Source organism: Nelusetta ayraudi, unplaced genomic scaffold (assembly GCF_046127955.1).
Source record: "Nelusetta ayraudi isolate G7.1 ecotype Tasmania unplaced genomic scaffold, CSIRO-AGI_Nayr_v1 ptg000090l, whole genome shotgun sequence".
NCBI lineage: Eukaryota > Metazoa > Chordata > Actinopteri > Tetraodontiformes > Monacanthidae > Nelusetta > Nelusetta ayraudi.
The window spans coordinates 4,218,530-4,239,648 of record NW_027466140.1 but is presented as its reverse complement, the minus strand read 5'-3'; the positions used below and the strand labels follow the sequence as shown (position 1 = coordinate 4,239,648).

The following is a 21,119-nucleotide window of genomic DNA, read 5'->3' as shown; positions in this document are numbered from 1 at the left end:
CTTCATTTTTTACTCCTGCACTTTTCAGACACAGAATTTTTATAGGCATAGGAATGCCCATAGGAATGTGGCCCTTTGTGGTATCACAAAAAGTGATATCAAAAACAGGTGTTTTTTCTCTTCCTGGCTCCCTCAAAACTCCAACAAAGCATTAGGTTCAGCAGGCAGCGTTCCCCCCCCAGACTTTAATCTGAGGGCAGAAAATGTTCTTGATTGTTTGCCTGTGTAAATAAGGTTGAAATAAAAAATAAAAAAAATGCTCCAGCAGCTCAATACAGTTGCAAAGATTGCCATGGAAGCAGGGACTCTGTGCAAAGGCATGTGGGATGTGGCCACAAATAAAGAAGTCTGACTGAGGCTTCCACGAAACTTGAAATCGTGCTGTTTCATAAAGTTTTTGCATAATTAGTGGTGCGAGGCTGATCTGCATGGGTCCAGGGTGACAAACAAAAATCCAAACACGAGGAAGGAAGAGATTTGGTGCACAGCAAGGTCAGTGAAGTTGAGACCGAAGGCAACCAACACTATCGTCAGTGGGATAAAGCATTTTTGCAGGCAAATTAAAGTAGAACTCTTGAACTCCCTCAGTGTTTATTTATTTGTTTATTTGGATGTGCAAAAATAATTCTAATTGCTCCATTTAGCTGGCCGCTGAGACTCGGCTCCGATGCCTGTGATGGAATTCAACAAATTCAGTCGTAAAAAGATGGAGCTCAAGTAACAATGTATTGATAATGTAACTATTCATAGATCATTTTTCAAATTCAAACAGCGTATTTGTTATAATCAAAGCAAATGTCATGAAAATTCTAAACATGTTTTCACGATCCAGACGTCAGTCTCGGGTTCTGTCCAGTCCGACTGCGGAAACCTCAGATACAAGGAGGAAATTTTAATGATTGTTGTTGAATAGACATATATGTAGGTATTGTATATGTTCATATCATACGGGATGAGCACTAATAGGGAGGACCGAGTGTGGTTGCCAGTCTCTGCTGCGGAATACATTTCAATGATGTCATGACGTCTGTTTTAAGAGGCGCTTAAATGAATTTTCATGTTAAAAAAAACCCCACTAAATATAAAAAGTCTCTCTCCCCTCAGCCAAAACAGCCGCTCAGCCTTTTGATTTTCTTTTTCTTTCTATTGGTTTTGTTTCCCGATGAAAACAGATTTTCCATCTCAGATTAGACGCCTGGCTTCAGGCCTCGTTTGTTTTGTGAAGTTTGTGCTCGAGGAAGAGCTTACACGATGAAAAGTTTGTTTTTTATCACCACGTTGCCGCCGCCGCTGTTGTTGATGATGCGCTGTGTGTTTTCCTTGCTGTGCAAGTTTGTGATCGCTCCCAATTAATGTCAAATCATCCCGCGTGCCCCGCGGCTCTCTTTTTTTAGACCATAAATCGGGCACTCAAAGCGTTTCCGTCAATCCACCGTCTCAGACGGTCGCCACCTTCGCTTAGTTCCTATGGAAACTGCCGTGCTAAGAGTTCAAACCCATTGCTATGCAGATCGATCCGGTCGTCCCGCGAAATGTAATCAGACTGCGGCGCTCGCCGGCCCCGATTGGCAGCGTTTCTTCATGTCAAGTCCTGCCTTCTGACCGAGGGGCGGGAGCGGGGGGTCGCCGGAGGGGAGGCAGCGAGTCTCTGCCAAAGATTCAGTAGCTGCGGAATGAATCTGGACTCGGCCGGAATGATTTAGACGTTCGATTATTCCACCGGCTTGACCTTTTGGCGCTCTCCTCCCTCCGCCTCGCGCACTCTGCAAATGTTTTCCTGCACCTTCAGTTCCAGCATATCTAAGATCCTTATTTATTTATTTATTCATCTTTTGCATCATCAAACTCCGTTCCGCTGCTGGTCTTACGAGGCAGCTCCTCTCACTTTTTTCCAGTTTTTTTGAAGATAAAGACGCGGTTCTTTTGTGCGTGATGCCGTGCTGCCAGTGGCGGCGGAGCAGGACGTGAGGAGGAATCACTGACGGCGCCTGCTCTTTTTATTTTTAGAGCCGCTCTCCCGCTGGTGCTCTTGTTTTGGAGCGAAGGCGGTGAGTCATGGAAGGACCAACGTACTTGGACCGGCTGAGCCCCCCACACCCTCCACCCCCTCCCCCGTCTCCTCCATAGTATTTGAGCGTCACTCGGGTGGACCTCCAGCTGGCAGGGTGCGACGTGCTTGTGCTGTTGCCGCCGCTGCGTTGAGGACGGAATTCGTCTTGGCAGCTTTCGCTTTCTGAATCGCGGGCAGCCCTGCGGAGTTCACGAAGGTCCTCCAACAGTCACTTAATCATTGAGCAGAGGCGTCTTCTATTTCTCGCGTGCACGTCATCGCCACATCACCGCGGCAAACGCTGAGCCTTCTCGCGACGGCTGAGGCTTTTCAGGCGCTCCCTTTACTGCTAGTTGATGTACGAGCGTTAATGAAAGTGGTGACGGACGAAACGGTCAGGACGTGTATTTCCCGATTGTCATACTCCTCCCCAAAAGTGTTAAATCGTGTTCAGTTGTTACATAAAGTAGTGTGACAAAATCAAAGCACAAAGGCTTTTAAGGTAATTGCCTTGATGAGTAATTCCTCTCAGCAGCTGCTCAGTTGGCCAAGCCACTGTTTGAAGCCAGCCTTTAAAGTAAAGGCGCCAAACTCTGGCCCGCCATGGTGCCATTATATTTGGCCCGTGAAGCAATACAAAATCACTGCTACAGCTTGCCTGTCGGTATTATACAGCACATGTACTGCTAATACTACAAATCCCAGAATGCTCTGCTGGTATTTTGCTTCACTTGATTTGGCATGACTTGACATTCTCCACAAAGCATGAGAGGGTGATACCAATCTACAGGGAGCCGGTTTGTTTTGGTGTACGTGCAGTGCAAAGCCTACAACATTTAGCATTAGGTTGTATGAGCCCCAGTAATAAAATAAATTGAAAGTCACAATACGCATGATTTGCATATTGCGACCTAGTGTGAAATGGAAAACAAAATATATTTTTATGTTTTCAGTTGGATATAATAAATGTGCTTTTGTGCATACAGTAATGATAAACATTTTTGTTATTTACTTCCATCTTTTCTTTTAAGTTGTCATTTGAAACAAAACAAAGCAAAACATTTCTATGTCTAAGTAACAAATCTGTGAGACTGGAGTCCCAGTGGTGCAGACCAGGCGGCTCAGCTGCTTTTAAAGCTGTCATTAGTGAAGTGTCTCTGCAAACTCGACACGGGCAAATTTAAGTACAGGGTGTCTTTAAACAGTCCCATGACGACTGCTTTTAGTCAAACCGAAGTAGATTTGCGTATTAATACTGTTGAGTTAAGCCACAATTTGTTACCTCTGATTGAAAGGACATGCAGTCATTATGCAATGATTGAGGCAGCCTCGACGCTGAGTCGACCACCTAAAAGCGCAGACAAAACGCATCCAAGTTAAAGTGCTAAATGAAACACAGCAGGACAGAAGTGGGATAAGTGTTGAGTGGTTGGTTTTTTTTGACAGATAATTAACTGTGTTGACGCACTCAATATAATTCAACTCGGCACAGTCATTCATTCATTCATTTTCTATACTCGCTTCTTCCTGAGATCAGGGTCGCGGGGGTCAGCTGGAGCCTATCCCAGCTGTCTTGGGGCGAAGGCAGGGTGACACCCTGGACAAGTCGCCAGTTCTTCGCAGGGCCACATAGACACAAACAACCATTCACACTCACATGCACACCTATGGACAATTTAGAGTGTTCAGTTGACCTTGCATGCATGTTTTTGGACTGTGGGAGGAAGCCGGAGAACCAGGAGAGAACCCATGCAGACACAGGGAGAACATGCAAACTCCACACAGAAAGGTCCCTGGTCCGGAATCGAACCCGCGACCTTCTTGCTGTGAGGTGGCAGCGCTAACCACTGTGCTCGGCACAGTCAATCAGTTTTATTTTACTTGAGCTATAAATAATGTCTTTGCGCCCAAACAGATGAACGGTTTAATTTCTTTGAAATTGTGCAATATGAACTGAACCACTGCTCCTCCCAGTCGAAGGCTTCACGAGTCTGTTGGTTCGAAAGAGATTGTGAACACTTCACTGAAGTGGCTCGGCATCGGGAAGGTTTAACTCCTTGGGTGCTTTTACACCTGGATCGATTTTTAAATCTCAATCCAATGTTTGGCTTCCTCTTTATTTAATTTAAACGACATTTAGGCTGCTGTTAAATACTTCAGTGCCCCCCTCTTCTTCTTTTTTGTAAGTGCTCCAAGCCTTTTATAACCTCAGGTTTTAAAAGGTGCTCCGCACATAAAGCTTCTTCTTCCTTCTTTCTTCTTCCTTCTTTCTTCTTCTCCTTTTCCTTCTGGGAGGAACTGAAGCCGTCCGAAGGAACGCGGATGAGCGGCGAGGGAGCCGCGGACCTCCGTGCACTCGGCTCTAATTGGGTCAAAGTGGGCCTTCGTGCGACGGGGTGACAGCGCTAACCCCCGTTCACAGATTACTGGCTATCATGAAATATTCCTGGGCTTTGACTCTGCGTCTAATGGATTGCTGGAACTAAGTGCGCTCTTCAAAGGGTAAATGCCTCTCAGATCTCAGCCTACGTGCAAATTAGCCTGACAAATAAAAGAGACGGACTTTAGATTGCCGCATAGATCAATCACAGATGCCTTATCAGCCGAGTGCTGCGTGGGACTGCGGCTAGACGGATGCGGCGCCGAGCGGAGCAGGTGCCTAACCGGAGAGACGCTGACCTTAATAGCTGCTGACTATTTATCTAAAGCTGTCATGGCTTCAATTAATGTGAATGCCAGCCTTGTCTGGGAGCGAGCGAGCGATTGCGTCGTGCTCAGACGCACGCCGGGGACGTCAAAACTTATCTCCGGAATTCACGCTGACAGTCCCTATCCCTGCACTCTCTTCATGCTCTGATTGGAAAAACCCGGGAGATTTCTTAAAGGTTTTGACTCCCTGGCACGTTGATATGGTCCTGGGAGGAAATTCAAAGAAACAGGCTGACGTCTGTTTTCATCATTTTCAGGTACAAGTGCGTCGCGAGCAGAGGGGGAAAGAGTAAAGAGGGACAACCACATATCTAGTGCTGTGTTTTTTTTTTTTTTATCTGTTCCCAAACGTGTGTGTGCGTGTGTGCGCGCCTGCATGCGCGCGCGCGCGCACACACACACACACACACAGTGCATGCAGGTGCATTGAAGGCACCTGCATGCACTGAGAGGAGCAGCATTTAAATTATGGAGGAGCCTCCGGCAAAGTGGGAGGATAAAGTTTTGGAATAAAGACGTCCATCTCTGGCAAGGGCAAAAAGAAGTAGCAAGGTTAGCAGTAATATGTTCTTTTCTTGTGTGTACACACACACACACACACACACACACACACACCACACATATAAAACTTTTAATTATATTTTGATTACTTACCTTCAGTGCAGAGGAAATAGCTGAAAAACACAATTCCAATTTCCAGTCTCGTATTTTTCTATTTGGATTTATATTTCACAGTCTAGTGGATGGATGACAGACAAAGGTGGCTTGTATGTGTTTACCTGGCCAGGCTAAAGCAGTCAATTTGTGTGTGTGTGTGTGTGTGTGTGTGTGTGTGTGTGTGTGTGTGTGTGTGTGTGTGTGTGTGTGTGTGTGTGTGTGTGTGTGTGTGTGTGTGTGTGTGTGTGTGTGTGTGTGTGTGTGTGTTGTCGTGCCTGAAATCTGCGCCGTTTAAACCCCAGTCACACGACGGGTCCCAAGGCAGTCATGACTCGCTCTGTTCTTGGACTGCAGTTGAGTTTGTAGTTTTCACGGCTTGACAAACATGGAAAATATTCCTGCAAGTGTTTTGAAAGTCAGTAAATAAAAAGCAGCGTTGAAAAACATGTCATCTGGCCACACTGACGTGACAACTTGTTTGCTTGATCACGATTTATGCATTTGAGATCCATCTGAGGACATTTCTGCTTTCACTCTGATAATCTCTGTGCCTCTCGTTTGCATAATTAGATGCACTTTATATGCACCACGCGGGGAAATCATGCCAAAGAAAGAACATTGCATAAGATATTTTCAATAAATATTTGCAGAGTAAATAGCTTTGTGTCTTTGCAGCGCCAGGGTTGAATCGAGGTTTAAAGTTTGGTCCTGTGACCTGCATCAGGTAGGTTCTGAAGGGTAGAACTGGGCAGTAGAACCTCCAGTCAGGACTTGACCCAGTGATGGTGGAACTTGAAACCTGACTGCAGCAGGAAGATTGTTCGCAAACAAATGTACGAAAAGTGGCAGAAACGGCCAGCTGGCCACCAGAGTTTACACCGAGGCAGTAGGTGGGCATATCTGTCTACGTGGGAGACTAAGAACATTCCTTTTTTATCCTAACTAATCCCACAGAGGTAACGTGAGGAATTCTTTAGATCACCTTCGAACACATATCCACACAGGAGGAGGAGTTGAAAAAAGAAACGCAGTAATGCCAGTGCTGTTAGCCGCGACCGATTCTGTGACATTGTTGTTGTGTCGAGTCACGGCTCCTCCGAACATCCACGCTAATCTGTGGGATCACGCCGTGCAGGCAAGACTTCACAGTCGCTGCGTCCCTGTGATAGCCACGGCCACGGTCCTTTTTTTTTTCTTTCCCCTGTCGGAGCGCTGAGTGGACCGCGCACTGCGAATTGTGCGCCGCCAAATGCGAGCCGCTCGCAGCTGAAGCCAACCAAGGTCAGCGGCAGTGGGAGGAATATCCTTGCTCAAAACAAAGCCGCTTTTCTGTGGAAATTGACGATGTCTCGCACCATCTAATTTTGACTCGCTCAGGCGCTGATGTGGATGAATCGAAAGCTCGCTGGATGCAAGACACAGTCAGAAAAGCTTCTGTCAGGTGATTCAGCAGTCACTCAATGTTTTGTCCACCTATGGCCACCAATATGCTACTAAAGGGACGGCGCATCCTGGTAATACCACTGATCCAGTATGCCATGTCCCTGCCTCAACCTGAGCACTGCCAATGTTGCCAATTCAGGCCATAGTGACCTCTGGAACATTCTGAGGATCCATATGATGTGGCTCCCAGTCTTGGGAAATGAAGGACTTTTCCAGCTGGGGCTGCCTTTTAAATGCCAAATGTGACGCAATCAGCCTCCAATCGCTGCTCTCCAAGGACGCGGCCTGGGTCGTAGTGCGACTCATCCTTCTTGCGACTGGAAAACCCAGCTTGCAAAGCAATAAGTTCCATGCACGTCTTTTTTTTTGCAGGATATGTAGAGTAGAACAGATGAGATAATCTCAGGTGTCGGCCTGTTTGCACGGCACCGAGTCTGATTTGTTTGCCGAGCGCGAGCGAGCCACGGACTCAGACATTTCTTTGGTTCCAATTCACAAACCCGCTGAGCCGTTCTTGGCTACGGAGGAGGTTTTTTTTTCTTTTTCACGCGGATGATTGCTGCACTTCGCATGAGGCTCGGCAGCCATTAGTGCCGTTAAGTCGACCACCGAGCAGGTTGATGAATAAGATGCATTTTTATAGCGAGATCTTGCCTTGAAATTGTTTTGCTGCTTCCTTTGTTTCCACACACGTCTCCCCCATGACAGCCACCTCCTGGTTCTAAAGTTATTCCGCTCCCAGTTAGTGTAAACGCGAACACAAACTGTTTCAGTCAGAGCAGTGTGGCCAAAAATGTTTTTTGTAGAGGGGGTATTTGCAGTTTTTATTATTGGGATTTAAATAGAATCCTACTCCAAGCAAAGCCATCGAGGGGCAGCAGGGGGGCGGCTAGAAGTCTTGAGATGGAAGCTTTAGTGCCCTTCTCAACTGTTTCGTCAAATTCCTGGAGGAGGTGGTGGGGGTGGTGGGGTTGTGCACATGCTGCTGAAATAGAAGTGAGGGTTCAACCCCTGGCATTTTCGCCACTCTTCTCCTTCTCCCAGCAGAATCTGAGTAATGAGCCGGAGGCGAGACTGGATAATTAGACCTGACATCACACCATAACATGCTCCCCTGGACTCTTCTTGACCCTTGTGATATTTCCAGACTGAAAAACACATGCATGCGCGCCGGCCCAGGTCTGCTTTCTTTTTTTGGTCGCACACAACCTCTGCGTTGCAGCCGAGGTTTGATTGCAACGGCCTCCCTCAATTATTCTGCTAACGCGCATTGTGCCGTGTAACTAATGACAACAGCGTGCACCGGGCCTGTGTGCCCGCCCCCTCAATCCCTGGTCAGATTCCTGGTTTAGGGAAAAGGTAACATTTGACGTCTGATGGGTCTCTTGCCAGTGCACGATCAGAAGCGTTTGGCGGGAAGTGGGTTGAGAGTGTGCAGGCAGCCATAACCGAGGACGTGATTAATCCCGGAGGCGGCAGAATGGATTCACCTCAACCAGAGATCCCTCGCTGGCGTCTTTAGAGACGCCAGCTCAACCAACCAGCAAACCTCCCAACAAACCAGTCAACCGTCAAAGCAAACCAATCGAGCTATTAACCAATCAGGCAAACCTAAACATATCCCTCTCAGCAAATGGACTCAACCATCAGAAGATTAATGAGTAAAATGTGCAGAAAAGATCAAGTCATAAATAACAACTTCATCATTGGCATTTTGGTGGGAGCAGCATAAATCTTTTTTATGTATTTTAACGACAACGACAACGACAACGATAATGACGCCAACCATCTAAAGACAGACTGAAAACTTGAGAGCTGGTGTGTTGGTCCGGCCACGCTCCAATTGGCTGAAGGCGATTCAGCGTGGGAGATCTTCAAGCTGCATCTGTCAAAATTCAAACAGCTGCCAGCTGTAACCTGCCACTGCAGATCCAGCAGAACATTTCAGAAGAGCAAAAACAAACGTCCCCCATCATGCACATCAGGCAGGGAACACCCGCAAAGTCAGCATGTTTAAGCTCATGCTCAAGAGCATGCTCAAGAGCATCATTTTCTACATTATCATCCTTCATTTTTAAAAATGTATGGCGGTTGAGTCGGTGTAATTGTCGCCGTTAAAATCACAGTAATACAAAAACAATCTTGCAGTCAATAGTCAGAGTGAACCAGTTAACTAAAAGGTAAATATTTCTGTGAAAAACAAACATTTGGAACAAAATGAGACACTCTTAGACGCTGCACATTGATTGAGGTAAATGCATGTTGTGATCATTTTTTTTTGGGTGACCCATGGGAACCTTTTGAGGAAAATTCCCTGAAAATGGAGCATAATGACAGTTTTCTTGTGCAGACAAACGAAGCAGCTTTGCGGGCTGCAGTTTTAACTACAGCAACAAGTGAGTCTCGTTTACCCCCGAGACGCTGCAGCTTCTCCCTCTGTCTCACCCACTTAAACACTTCTGCGATTGCGATGCCCCGCGCGTTTGAATTCCTCGGAGGTAGAGGGTCAAATTTGCATAAGAGCCGAGAGCAAACACATTAACCGAGTCGGCGTTTTTACCTCGGAGCCGCTAAGTTCACTGTATTTCTCTGACTAAATTGCAGACGTTTTTCAGCCACAGAGGGATTTTCCTCGCGTTCACTTCCCTCTACTGAAGTGTGAAGGGTGACCATCCTTTGTAAAGTTTGCTTACTTATAAGTCCGGCTCTTCTTCTGAATGGATCTAACGTCTTGTCGCGTAAAAGCTGATCGGCAGTGAAACAAACTGCGTAAAAAATGTGGACAAGCGGCTGCTTCTATTTACAGATGTAGACGGAGAAAAAAAATATTGCAAATGCTTTGAATATCCAACAATAATTGGGGTAACCTGCAAGTCTCTCCGCAACCATAAACATGACGCATTCAGTGACACAGATTCACACGGCTCTCCGGGCAATTTCATTTCATTCCTCACATAACCGAACCAATAACCAAAAGGAAACAGATTAAATGCTCAAAACGTCACCCGCACGCAGCCGTTTAATAAATCCTGCTCTGGGTCCCTCGTTTCCTCGTTTTCCCTCTTAGTGGCTCCTGATTTACTGTGTAATGCGCCGAATGAGTCAAAGCAGCCACGCTTGGACGATCACCCTCTCTGCTCTGCGCCGTGATATTTCCCCCTTATTCAAATAGATACATGCGATTACAAAAACGGAGGAGGATCCGGTGCCTGGGTTTCAAGTGTCACCGCTCAATTCAGGGCTTATAGTAATATCCTTTCCTATCTTTTCCTTTTTGAGTTTAATGTTGGCTTTTGAAAGGCTTTTAGTTGGCGTTTCATCCACAGGTAGGACTTTAATTTTATTGTTTTCGGATCGCCCGCGTGCCCTCAGCTTCACGCTTGTTCCCAACACGTCTTTCTTCATTTTTGCTTTGCGTCGCCGCTCACAAACGGTAACCCGGCCGGCATACGAGCCGGGCCCCCCGTCCGGCTCTGAGGCATCACGCCGCAGATTCCGCATGCCGTCTCCGTAATATCTGTGACCTCTCCTCCGCCGCCTGCCGATGGTTGGCTATTACTCGTATTGATTTGTAAAGCAGAGAGTAAATCAGTCACGAGTGCAACGCTGCGTGAGAGAAAACTCTTTTCTTCTCCCAATCTTTACACACACACACACACACACACACACACACACACACACACACACACACACACTGTTGCAGCTCTTCGGAGGAACGCCGTGTCTTGGCTTGGCGCGGCGGCTGCGTGAGCTTTAATGAAGATCGAAGGGCAAACGGGTCAGAAAATGGAACACGTGTGAGCGCCCAGCGTGAGGTGTCCTCTCCTGTCCTTTTTCTTCTTGCAGCACCTTGGGAAAGGGGGTAATTGATCCGTTCTGAGGGCCAAGAATGGCAACCCCCCACCACCACTCCCCCCACCTTCCATCGGCAAGCGGCAGCTAATGAGTGTGACGGCGGCCGTCACGTCCCCATCGATTTCAGCTGCGCTGCCCCAGAAGCTGCACCTGGAGGGCGAGTAAAGCTGTGGAGAAGGTTCTAGCGCGGCAACGGCGAGGTTGGGCGGAAGGGGCGGCGGCGGCGGCAGCGGCGGCAGCGGCGGCGCCTCCCCTGCGGCTTGTTTCCGTGTGAGAGGGCCTGGCAACACACTGAGCAAGGGTTGTGTAGTGGCTTGGTTTAGAGTGTGGGTGTTAACGCACGTGTTTGATGCAGAGGTAGACTCTTCCTTGCACTTGTTTGCATACAGTGGGTTTATTTTAGTTCTCTCTGTGTGTGTGTGTGTGTGATGTGTGTGCCTGCCTGGTTGCCTCATTACTCAGAAGGATTTCCAAGCGAAGCTCAGCTGTGGTCATCTCTATAGCAACTCTGCTCCTGTCGGCGCCCCTGCGCGATATTCCGCATGTAATTAAGTCGCGGCAAATGTAGGAGGCAAGGAATCCAAGTGTTTCTAAACTGAAACTAAATGTTTCCAATTACATCCCGGGCTTTTTTTTTTTTTTTAAATACAAAAGGAGGATTTTAATTAGGGCATCCCAGCATGTGCCATCCAGAGGGAGAGGCGCCAGAGAACTTGAAAGCAATATTGTTCCTGTTGTCTTCATCCCTCAACCCTGAAATGGGTCTAATGTTGCGAGTATTGGAGTAAATAGTGGGCGGGGTTCAATAAAGCCAACTCGCCGCCGTTCCTCCTTATCTATCCCTCTCTTCCATACGCTCTTTTCTTTTTTGACCCTGATACAAAACGGCAGAGCCTCACACAATCACACCAATTACTTCCTGTTTCCCTGCAGTCTAACCGCCACAGTGTGTTGACAACACACGCCGCTCTTTCGCTCCGTGAATGCGACGGGGCATTGTTTGGCTTTTTCCGTTTTTTTTTTCGTTCTGGTCTGGCGCAAGATGAGTTTGGAGTTCAATTTCCTTAATCGCCAAACCCTGTCTCACAGGGCTGTGAATGAGCAACTGCAGCAGCCTAGAAGGAAAAAAAAAGAAAAAGCGTGCCAGCCATTTGATGAAGAGCGTTGAGGTGAGATATAGCAGCTCATCACGTATGGATGAAATTGAGCCAATGCGGGACGATTACATTTGCCGGTGGGAAATTAATTTTAACGTACAGCTGTCTTCACCTTGCGAGCAGCTGGACCCTTTGGATTTCAAATGCTGGAATGTCGCCCATCCATCTCGCCGACCGCCAAACACAAGACGTTGTTTTCAGTCGGTCCTGATTTTTTTCCCCATTGGCTCCAGTTAGCCAGTTAGCTTCCCACACAGGGAGAGGTGACACTTTGACTGCCGTTCTCTGACTGAATACCAATGAGCAACTTTAAAAAAAATGGCCCTCCAGGCTTCTCTTATCGGACAACATTTTTTTTCCCCACCTCATGCAGACAGGCTTTGACAAGAGTTCTCCTAAAGCTCTGCGGGTGTCGTTACCCAGGTGGCAGTGACGTGAGGCTAATATTGTTCCTTCTCGCCGGATAGGAAGGATCCAGTTTTAGCTCAAATAGAGGGTCGTCCCCTTTCGGAACATTTTCTAGGGGCTCTTATCAAGATGGACACGTGAAATAAACCACATGCCAGATGAAATGGATTCCGCGAACATTTCATCAGGTGCGTCTGGATGCTATTTTTTTTCCGGATGGCATGCAGAACAGAGTTGTCGCCCGTAGACATATTGGTTGGCAAAGTGGAAAAACAGAGGGAGAAGAAAGAGAGCAAGCAGATCGCCTCCGGCTGCAGGAGAAAAACACAGCAAATAAAGTGTTTGTATTATCTTAATGCCATTACCTGGGTGGATATTGTGCTCTTGGCTCAGCCAATCAAGGCGGAGTTATTTTCAGTCACTCCACATTGTTCGTGTCCGTTTTTTTTTGGTAAATGGAACACAATCGCAGTGGAGGAATCAGATTCCGGTATCGATGCGGCACGGCTCCTGAAAATGAGCTTGAAATACTGAAAAGCACTCACAAGGAAGCCAGACAAGGTTTTTTTTTCCCGTTTAGTGCACCAGATGATGATGTTGATGATGTAACAGTGCTCTGATGAAGGAACCACTCATACAAAACATTAAACCTTGAAAACATTATCTAGCAAAAAAAATAAAATGGATAAAAAACTGTCCTTGATCATTTTCAAAAAGGCCTAAATATATATTTTTTTCTCGAAACGAGCTGGTGGTTGAGCAATGTTTTAATAGTCTACACAATTTTCTGCTCTCGCTCACATCCTATAAAACTCATCAAGCATCATGTTTGCAAGCATGTCTCTCAATTTTTTCATCAAAAAGATTTTTTTTGCCTGCAGACGAGACTGACATTTCCTGAATTGTCCTGTTATCTGTCAGGAAATGTACAAACCCTGATCATTCTCTTGAAGCAGTGCGGAAAAACCTGGCTGATGGTGAGTCATTTGTGAATGCGGTGTTATAAATTGCGTTGGCCCATGGAAAGCGGTTGAGAATGACTATGCGCTGCCCTCTGCTCCTCCTCCTTAAAGAATCAAGATGTTCTCCACAGGGTTACAAGGATCGCCCGTGGTGCGAGCTAATTTGTCAGATGCAGCGGTGAAAAAAAGAAATCTTGCCTTGAACATTCAGTCTCTCCCAGGCCTCTTTCTCCTCCGCAGCACATCTCATGGCATGGGCTAATGAGAAATCCCCTTCCCAGTGTGCAATTTGTTGTATAAAACCCCCCCACAAAAAAACAACAACAATAATGACGAAAGAGGGGTGGGAAAAAAAGAGGGAGGAGAAAGTGCTGCCCCAAGCTGTGAAAATGTACGTTAAGTGCTGACCTTGGCTGGCCAAATGACTCTAAATAGCATATGAACGCCGGTGTGGTCCGGATAAGGGCAGCCTCTGCCCAAGGGTAATGGATAAAGCAGTGCTTTGAAGTTGTGAAAAGGGTGGACAAGGCGGTGGGAGGCCACGGTTAGATGGATTAGGACGGACGGAGCTGATGATGGCTGGCGTGATGCTGGCAGGGAAGTGTTGCGCCATTGCGCCTCTCTTCCATGAGGGGCACTGCATCACTGCTGTGGGAGGAGGGCGAACAAAACAACCACAAGGAAACACCAGCATGTGAGGCGAAAATAAAATCTTTGTTCAATCTGGCAGTCAAGCGTTCCACAATATCGAAATATGCTACGTGGTGGACAGTTTCCCTCTCAGAACACATCGTAAGGGTTATGTATCTCAACTGAGCGCTGTTCTGTACGTGGGTTTTTTACAAATCGGGACGCCACAGCAATTCTAAAAAAAAAAAATAAATGTAAAAAAAACAAAAAAAACAGCCTGCACCCCATTGACCTCCTCAGTGCTGGCTAATGCCAGTTATTTAAGTAATGTTAGCCTGGAGGCTCCAAATCACAGCGGGGGTAAATTAGTCACTTGGTTCTGCGCAGCCCATTTGAATGCTGATTAATGTAGTGGACGCTCGGCTCTGCACTTAAACGGATGACGGCGGAGCATGTTGAGGCTTCAGTGAAGTCTAACAGCTGTTCAACAACATTGGATTTACTACATACTTCTTCCATAGTTTATATATACATTTTTTTTTTTTTTGTATTTTCCGTCCTTGGGACAAAGAAAAAAAATGACACGGCTCCAGGGTGAAAAGCAGAGATTTGAAAATGGGTCAATATGGGAACTTGAGATTGTTTCTGTAAAGAAAACACGTGACGCAACTCTGACTCGGTTCTATTTGTTGCTGTGACGTGTGAGCAGCCAAAACAATTTGCTGGCTTTCTGACGTCTAAATTAACATGACATTACACGTTATGCCATTCCATAATTAAGTCGCGATATTTTAATTAACAGTATCAGCGGGGAGCCGTAGGTGGTCTGTTTCCCCACATAAGATAAGAAAAGATGCAGATAATTATTTCGCAAATAATCATTTTGCTCTCTCAATTTCATTGCCCAGTTCTGTTCACGCACATACTTTTCTTCCATTCAGATATTTCTATTCAATTCTATTCCATTGTGCCGTATTCTACGCTAGTTGGCCTGACAGAGGCAACGGTTGGGAGCATCCTGGTCATTTCAGTGTTATTGAACTTGTTAGAAGTCCATGACAGCGGCAACGCTTTGAAAAATCCAGAGCCATGATTAGGCAATTATCGTTGGCAGAGGTTTTGGATCGATGGCGGGCCATTAAGACAAGAAAAATGATTTACTTTCCCTGTTTTCATTATCACCACATTACCTGCATTTAACGAGCCTGCTGCACGGCAGAGGATTCAAGCCCTCAAGGTCCCCCTCTACCCCTCCCACCACCCTCCTCCCCCGGGACCAGTCATTCCTACACATGTTAATCATCATGCGTTTCCAACTCAAACACGATTTAATAGTAGTCATTATGGATCTTCTCGTGGAAGAGGTTTTTCTGAGTGGAGTCGACGCCCCGCACGCTCAAAGGGCTCATGGACGATTTACCAAAGTGCCTTTTAATTGCTGAAATTTCCAAGGACACACACAAAATAAAGGTCTATTAACCAAGGCTTGGCGAGCCAATTCTCCGCTTTTAATCTGCGCACGGCGGCGGAGGATTTGTTATGAGGCTGCCTGATGTGAAATCTTAATTACAGCAAGGATGGATCGGGTCCTCGTCCTATCCTTCGACCCCGGTGATGTGGAGGTACGATGGGATTCCATGGGGTTGAGACTTAAAAATCCATCTCGGTTTGGCTTGCATGAGCCGGAATAAACATTCCGTCATCCAGCAGAGATGTTTTTCAGTCACGAATAATAAAACGCCGACGGGTGATAGGGGCTGGTGGCGTCTGGAATCTCCTCACAGCCCCTATAGCTCCTCTGGTAAATACCCCCCAAAACAGCCCCGTCTCCATCATTTCACTCATTGATGGAGCAAAAACGCTGTCAGCCCTTCTTCTTTTTTTTTTTTTTCATAGGATTGCTTCAGCCTTGTGCGTCAGGCCATTTGTTTGAAGTGGATGTGGCTGTCTGATGCTGGAGTCAGTTTTCATAGTTTTTTTTTTTTTTTTTTCCTGTTCTGTTCGGCTCACTTAGGCCTGCTTGTATTTGGGACAATGATGAAAAGGGACGGAGACAAAACGTGGCTTCCTTCTATCTGAAGGCATTGTCTGTGTCGTGGGGCTTTTTTTGCAGAGTGTTTTATCTGCGCGGTGCAAAAGTGGTTGTGTGAAATTTGCCGTGCCGACTTTACAGAATTGGCAGAAGTCTATTCTTCTCGCGACGTCTGGCCCACGGGCGCCCAGTTCCCGCCGTTTGTACTTTCCCCGCTATGTATTTCTTATTTGAATGAAAGAATCCTATTGATGCGGATCTCATTGGGACTTTTAGTCACAGTCGGGGTTATTATACGTGTTTCCACATCTGCCTGGTGCCGGTGGACTTCCGAGTGTGAATCTGCTGCCGTGGCCTATTTATAACGTTGGATGTCATATCGCTGTGAATTGGATGGTTGAACTGTAGATCGTTGTTGAGCTGATCGGAGGAGGCAGCGTGTTGTCGGCTGGATTCCCAGCTGAAGCTTTTGGCTGTGTGACGGTTGCATGTTCTCCCGCTGTGTGTGCGCGTGGGTTCTCTCCAGGTAGCCCTGCTTCCTCCCACAGTCCAAAAACATGGCTGATTAGCAGCTCCTAAACTGTGTGAATGTGAGTGTAGATGGTCTCTGTGTGTCCGACATGCTACGAACCGCCCACGTGTCCAGAGAGGAAGCAAGTGCAGCTATTTCAGTGAGAAATCTGATGGTACCCTTCACATTGCTTACCACTGTGGCTCAGGAGGTAGAGCGGGCTGTCCAATGACCGAAAGGTTGGCGGTTCAAATCCCGCTCCATCCTAGTCCTTTGTTGTGTCCTTGGGCGAGACACTTAACCCTAAATTGCTCCCAATGGGGCTAGGCAGCGCCTTGCATGGCAGCAGCCACCCATTGGTGTGTGAATGTGTGTGTGAATGGGTGAATGAGAGGCCTTTGTAAAGCGCTTTGGGGTACCATAAAGTTGCTGGAAAAGAGCTATATAAGTGCAGTCCATTTACCATTTACCATTTTACTCCCCCACAAAAAAATTGGAAACTCATTTATTATTGTGTTGTGATCATTCTGTTGGGATTTATGTTTCAAACTGACCTCTATGGACATTTTTTTTTTTAATGGAAAGACTGTAAGCCACTTTTTCTCGTCTCCTAATCCCATAAGCGTCTCATTCAAAATTCTAGAGTTCCAAATTTATGCCTTTGAATGCTTCACTTAAACATTCATGTCTTCTGGCCATTCCACTTGCCCATAGCAACGACATGGCACGATTTATGCAGCGACTCTCAAATTTAAACAGTTAAGTGTCCCCCACTCATGTGGAACGTCCCACTCTTGACCTTCGCCTCCACCTTCCCGTTTTTCTTTTAACACGGTTCATCCTGTTCTCGCACATCCAAAGTAGCGTCTGCAGTCAAACTCTCCGAGGATTTCCTGCCAACTCTGAGTAATAATCCTCTGAAGACGTCCCACTGGGACTCGGTTGCCACGTTGAGCGAGTCGTGAAAAGCTGAGCACAAGTGGAGGGCTGATAGAAAATTAAATGTGTGCGCATCAGGAGCTGCTTATGGGCCTGAGAGCAGCCTGCGCGCTTTCAACACTTTCAGATGTCACAGGTCAAAGGCTTGTCTAAAGCTGTGGCCTTTAAGGCTCAACAGAGAAGGGTCATATTCATTCATAGTGATAATAATGCTGAAATCACATTTGCATGCCTTCACAAAAAGTGTTACTTGCACACTTATGACCAGGAGGCCGAAATGTCCACATTTAGTGTTACACAATGTTAAGTGCATTAAATATTTTGCAGAAACTTGACTGTTGCGAGAAAAAAAAGTCAGTACAATTTAAGCTTTGAAATTCTCAACATGTGATCATAATTCTCAAGATGGCTTAGCAGAAATACTTGTTTTTGCTGAGAGCAGAACATCTTGTAGATATGACAAACTGAAGAGATTTTTTTTTAATAAAGGAAAAACAAGTTTTTGGGATGAGGTCTGAAGTGTTCAAGTAGTTTGCTCTATGCCCTTAGGTCAACACTGTAAACTAAATAAAATATGGTATGATGCTTTCAAAGAGCATTCACTCCACTTCAATGCTGCTGTACTGTTGGTAGCTAATAAGCGCTGCGAGTTCTCTAATTTATGTTTGTCTTTGTTGCAACTCATTGATCGCTGCACAGATGTTGCTAGACGTAAAAATCAATCCCCTGAATACATTTGGGTTCCTTGTTGTCTTGCGCAACAAAAATGTGGCTAATTCCAGCACTTGAAATACACGTCCGTAAGAGCATTTATCTCGCACTGTCACTTTCTTTTGTGGGAAGGAGGTTGGCGCGCCGGGGGCCGCCGGAGGGAACAGTGGGAGCCACGCATCTGTCAACATAACTCAGCTACATTTAGCTTAGCTCCGCCGTCGTCTCTAGCGAACCCTGGCATTTCAAGGACTTGAGCACAAAAGACGGAGCGGCACTGGGAAGCGTGCACGATGAGGTGGGGAGATAACCCGGTGATTTGTGGGAGGAACAGCCCCCGGGAAGTCTTCCAGGACCCACCGTGCTTTATAGTGGCAGCTAGTGAAGTTAGCGCAAGGACAAGGTTAGCTGGCATCTGCTTGTCCTCAGCCACACTCAGACGCACAGGTTGGAGGTGGCGGCGGGGGGGCCGGGTGGGCGGAGGGTGCAGCTGTGATAAGGAGCAGCTTATATAAAATTCAACGTGACAGCCATGATTGCAGGCAGACGCTTGAAAGTGATTTTTATTTTTCTGCTTTTTAAAAGGAAGAGCCGTAGAGGAAATCTGTCTGGAATTGGAAAGTGTATTTTTGTGTTACAAAAGTGCATCTGATGTTGTGCGACCGTAGCGTTCTTGACAGAGATTAATACTGACTTAACAAGTGTGTTATCACGTGTCTTAGCCCATGCCTGCACTCATTGATGGAAAATATTCTGGTTTTACCGGAGCGTAAATGTTCAAACGGTTGCACAAACGCCGCAAGAGTTGAAAAAACGTCAACATCCTCGTTCAGAGTCTGTCACAAGCTGAGTTCTGCGTTTTTTTGCAGTTTAAAATTTTCACACTGTTTTGCATCCCTCTCACCCTCTCTGTCCTTGTCTGGTGAGGGGGAGGGTGTTTCTGGGCCACTCTAATCCAACACGTAGCATCGCAGCACTCCCCCCTGCGTATTGCTCTGTCATTTTTATTGTGTTACGTGGGAGGAACATGACTGATACTCGACAACTAAATCCTGGACTCAGGACAAGAACTTTTTGCCCCGTCGTCTGTGTTTGGGAGTGAGAGGACTCGTCTGCGCTGAGTAAATTCAGTCCGACTTCTTATTGTTGCCACGAGAACAAATTAAGATGTCTTTGTATCACAACCCCGAACAGAGAGACCCTGAATGGGAGCTTCGGGTTTGTCCTCTCAAACGAAACAGTCTGGTTCTGTTTCTCCTGCAAGTGTAGGTGACTTGGCCGTTAGCGGGGAAACTTAATTAAAACAAGTGTGGTAACCTAACAACAGCCCACATGGTTTGGCAAGCGGCATTTGCCTCAGTCCCACTTAACACTTAAAGGTCTCAATGTTTTCCAACAATACGCGTTCCAACAAGCCTGTCGGCGAACTCCTCACAACTGAGAAAACATTTGCTCGCTCCACTTTTCAGGATAGTGCGTGGTAACAAAAAAACAACTCTGGAAACTTGCGTTTTGAGATGTCACAACTTAGAGCTGATCACAGCAGCCGAGTGTTTGTTGTATCACAGCTGTCACAGCTGCATTTGTTGACCTCTTGGAATCACCGGTATTGTTGGATGTTGTAAACACAGGGCTAAGTATGTTTTAAGTCGATCCTAAAGCTCCATTGTGTGTGACCTGTTTGCGTACGGATGCAAAAGCAAAGTGCATAGAAAAATAACAAAAACTCTCGTGGGTTGCATGTGCAGACGAGGCCCTTATAGAACAGGCCACTCACTGTCTCATTCAGTAGCTGCAGCACTTTGGTGTAGAATCGCTATCATGTCAAGAAAGCGCTGCATTTTCTTTTTCTGTACTGTTGAGAGGCGCTTTGCCTTAAAATCCTTTCACAATAATTGCTCATTCTTACAATTCTTGTGTTGCATTTGTTTTTCTTTTTCCATGAGTCGGTGCCAACTTAATCCTCTTTAGCGCTGAAGCCGACGTGTGTTCTCACTCCTGCCTACACGCCCGCTCTCTCGTCGCAAGCAGCTGTGCCGTGCGCACGCTGCGACCCCAGCTCGTCAGAATTTGTAGCACGTAGCATGACGGAAGATCTATCGAGGAGCACTTGTTTTTTTGTTCGTCTCTCTTCCTTGGGCACTCTGTCTCTAATTTAGATAAAGATAACTCACCGCCGATATCACCCGGCCCCCCCGCCCCCCCGCCTCCCCAGTCCTCCTCCTCCGTCCAGTGCAGGGGCCGCGGAGATAGCGCGGCATGTTGTAACCCATCAACCAGGGAGAGACACCCGGAGTGCAGAGGAAAGCCATTAGAGTGGCCTGGTGGCTGATGAGAGCAGCAGATAGGAGGTCTCGGAGGAAGGAGGAGTCCTCCTCCTTCTTTCTAAGTGCGAGCGCAATGCTGACTCGCGGGGTAATGTTGCAGGATGACCCCTCAAGGAGGGATATAAAATGACCTGGCACCAAAAAAAACAAAAAAAAACAAAAAAAAAAAAACACAACTGTGACCCTTCCCCCCCCCCCCCCCGACATCCCACCCTAAAAACCAGAGCCTCGTCATTGATTAAACACTGCGCACCTCGCGGGCGTCATAAAAAATGCAATTACCTGTAATGGCTTTAACGGCGTCGTCATGAATAATGCGGCGGCGGAGGCTCAGAATGTGTCAAGGTTTGTGCAGTAAAGCGTTCAAACTCACCTTAAAGCCTTCGTTTGGAGCTGGAGCAGGGCGCACAGCCAGGGAGCACATGCGTGTGCGCAGGCAGCTGTGGGACGCCGTCACCGGTGGCCAGCGGTGGCACGTGGGCGGGATGTGGCGATGAGGGAATGGTGCCTTGGAGGAGAACATCTTGGCCCGCTTTCTTCCTCTTCTCTGCAGAGAAGCAGGTTGACGAACTTGTGGAGAAGAAAAAAATTTTTTTTTTGACAGTTTTTAACAATTGTGTGTGTGTGTGTGTTATCAGACCCATGACTGGCGGCATCCACCAGTATCAATGACTAGTCAATACCAGGATCAATCAATACCAGCATCAAGCTGAATGGGTTGGAGCTGC

The 21,119-nt window shown here is 46.8% G+C and overlaps 1 protein-coding gene across 1 annotated transcript in view; it reads left to right on the top strand.

Annotated features, from left to right (window-relative positions):
* Nucleotides 1-10,769, top strand: part of tspan6 (tetraspanin 6) — a 120,773-nt gene extending 110,004 nt beyond the window's left edge. Inside the window, exon 8 of the mRNA XM_076046344.1 lies at nucleotides 10,756-10,769. The gene's annotated coding sequence lies outside the window, so the exon portion shown is untranslated. The remainder of the gene's footprint in view (nucleotides 1-10,755) is intronic.
* Nucleotides 10,770-21,119: the final 10,350 nt, after the last annotated feature.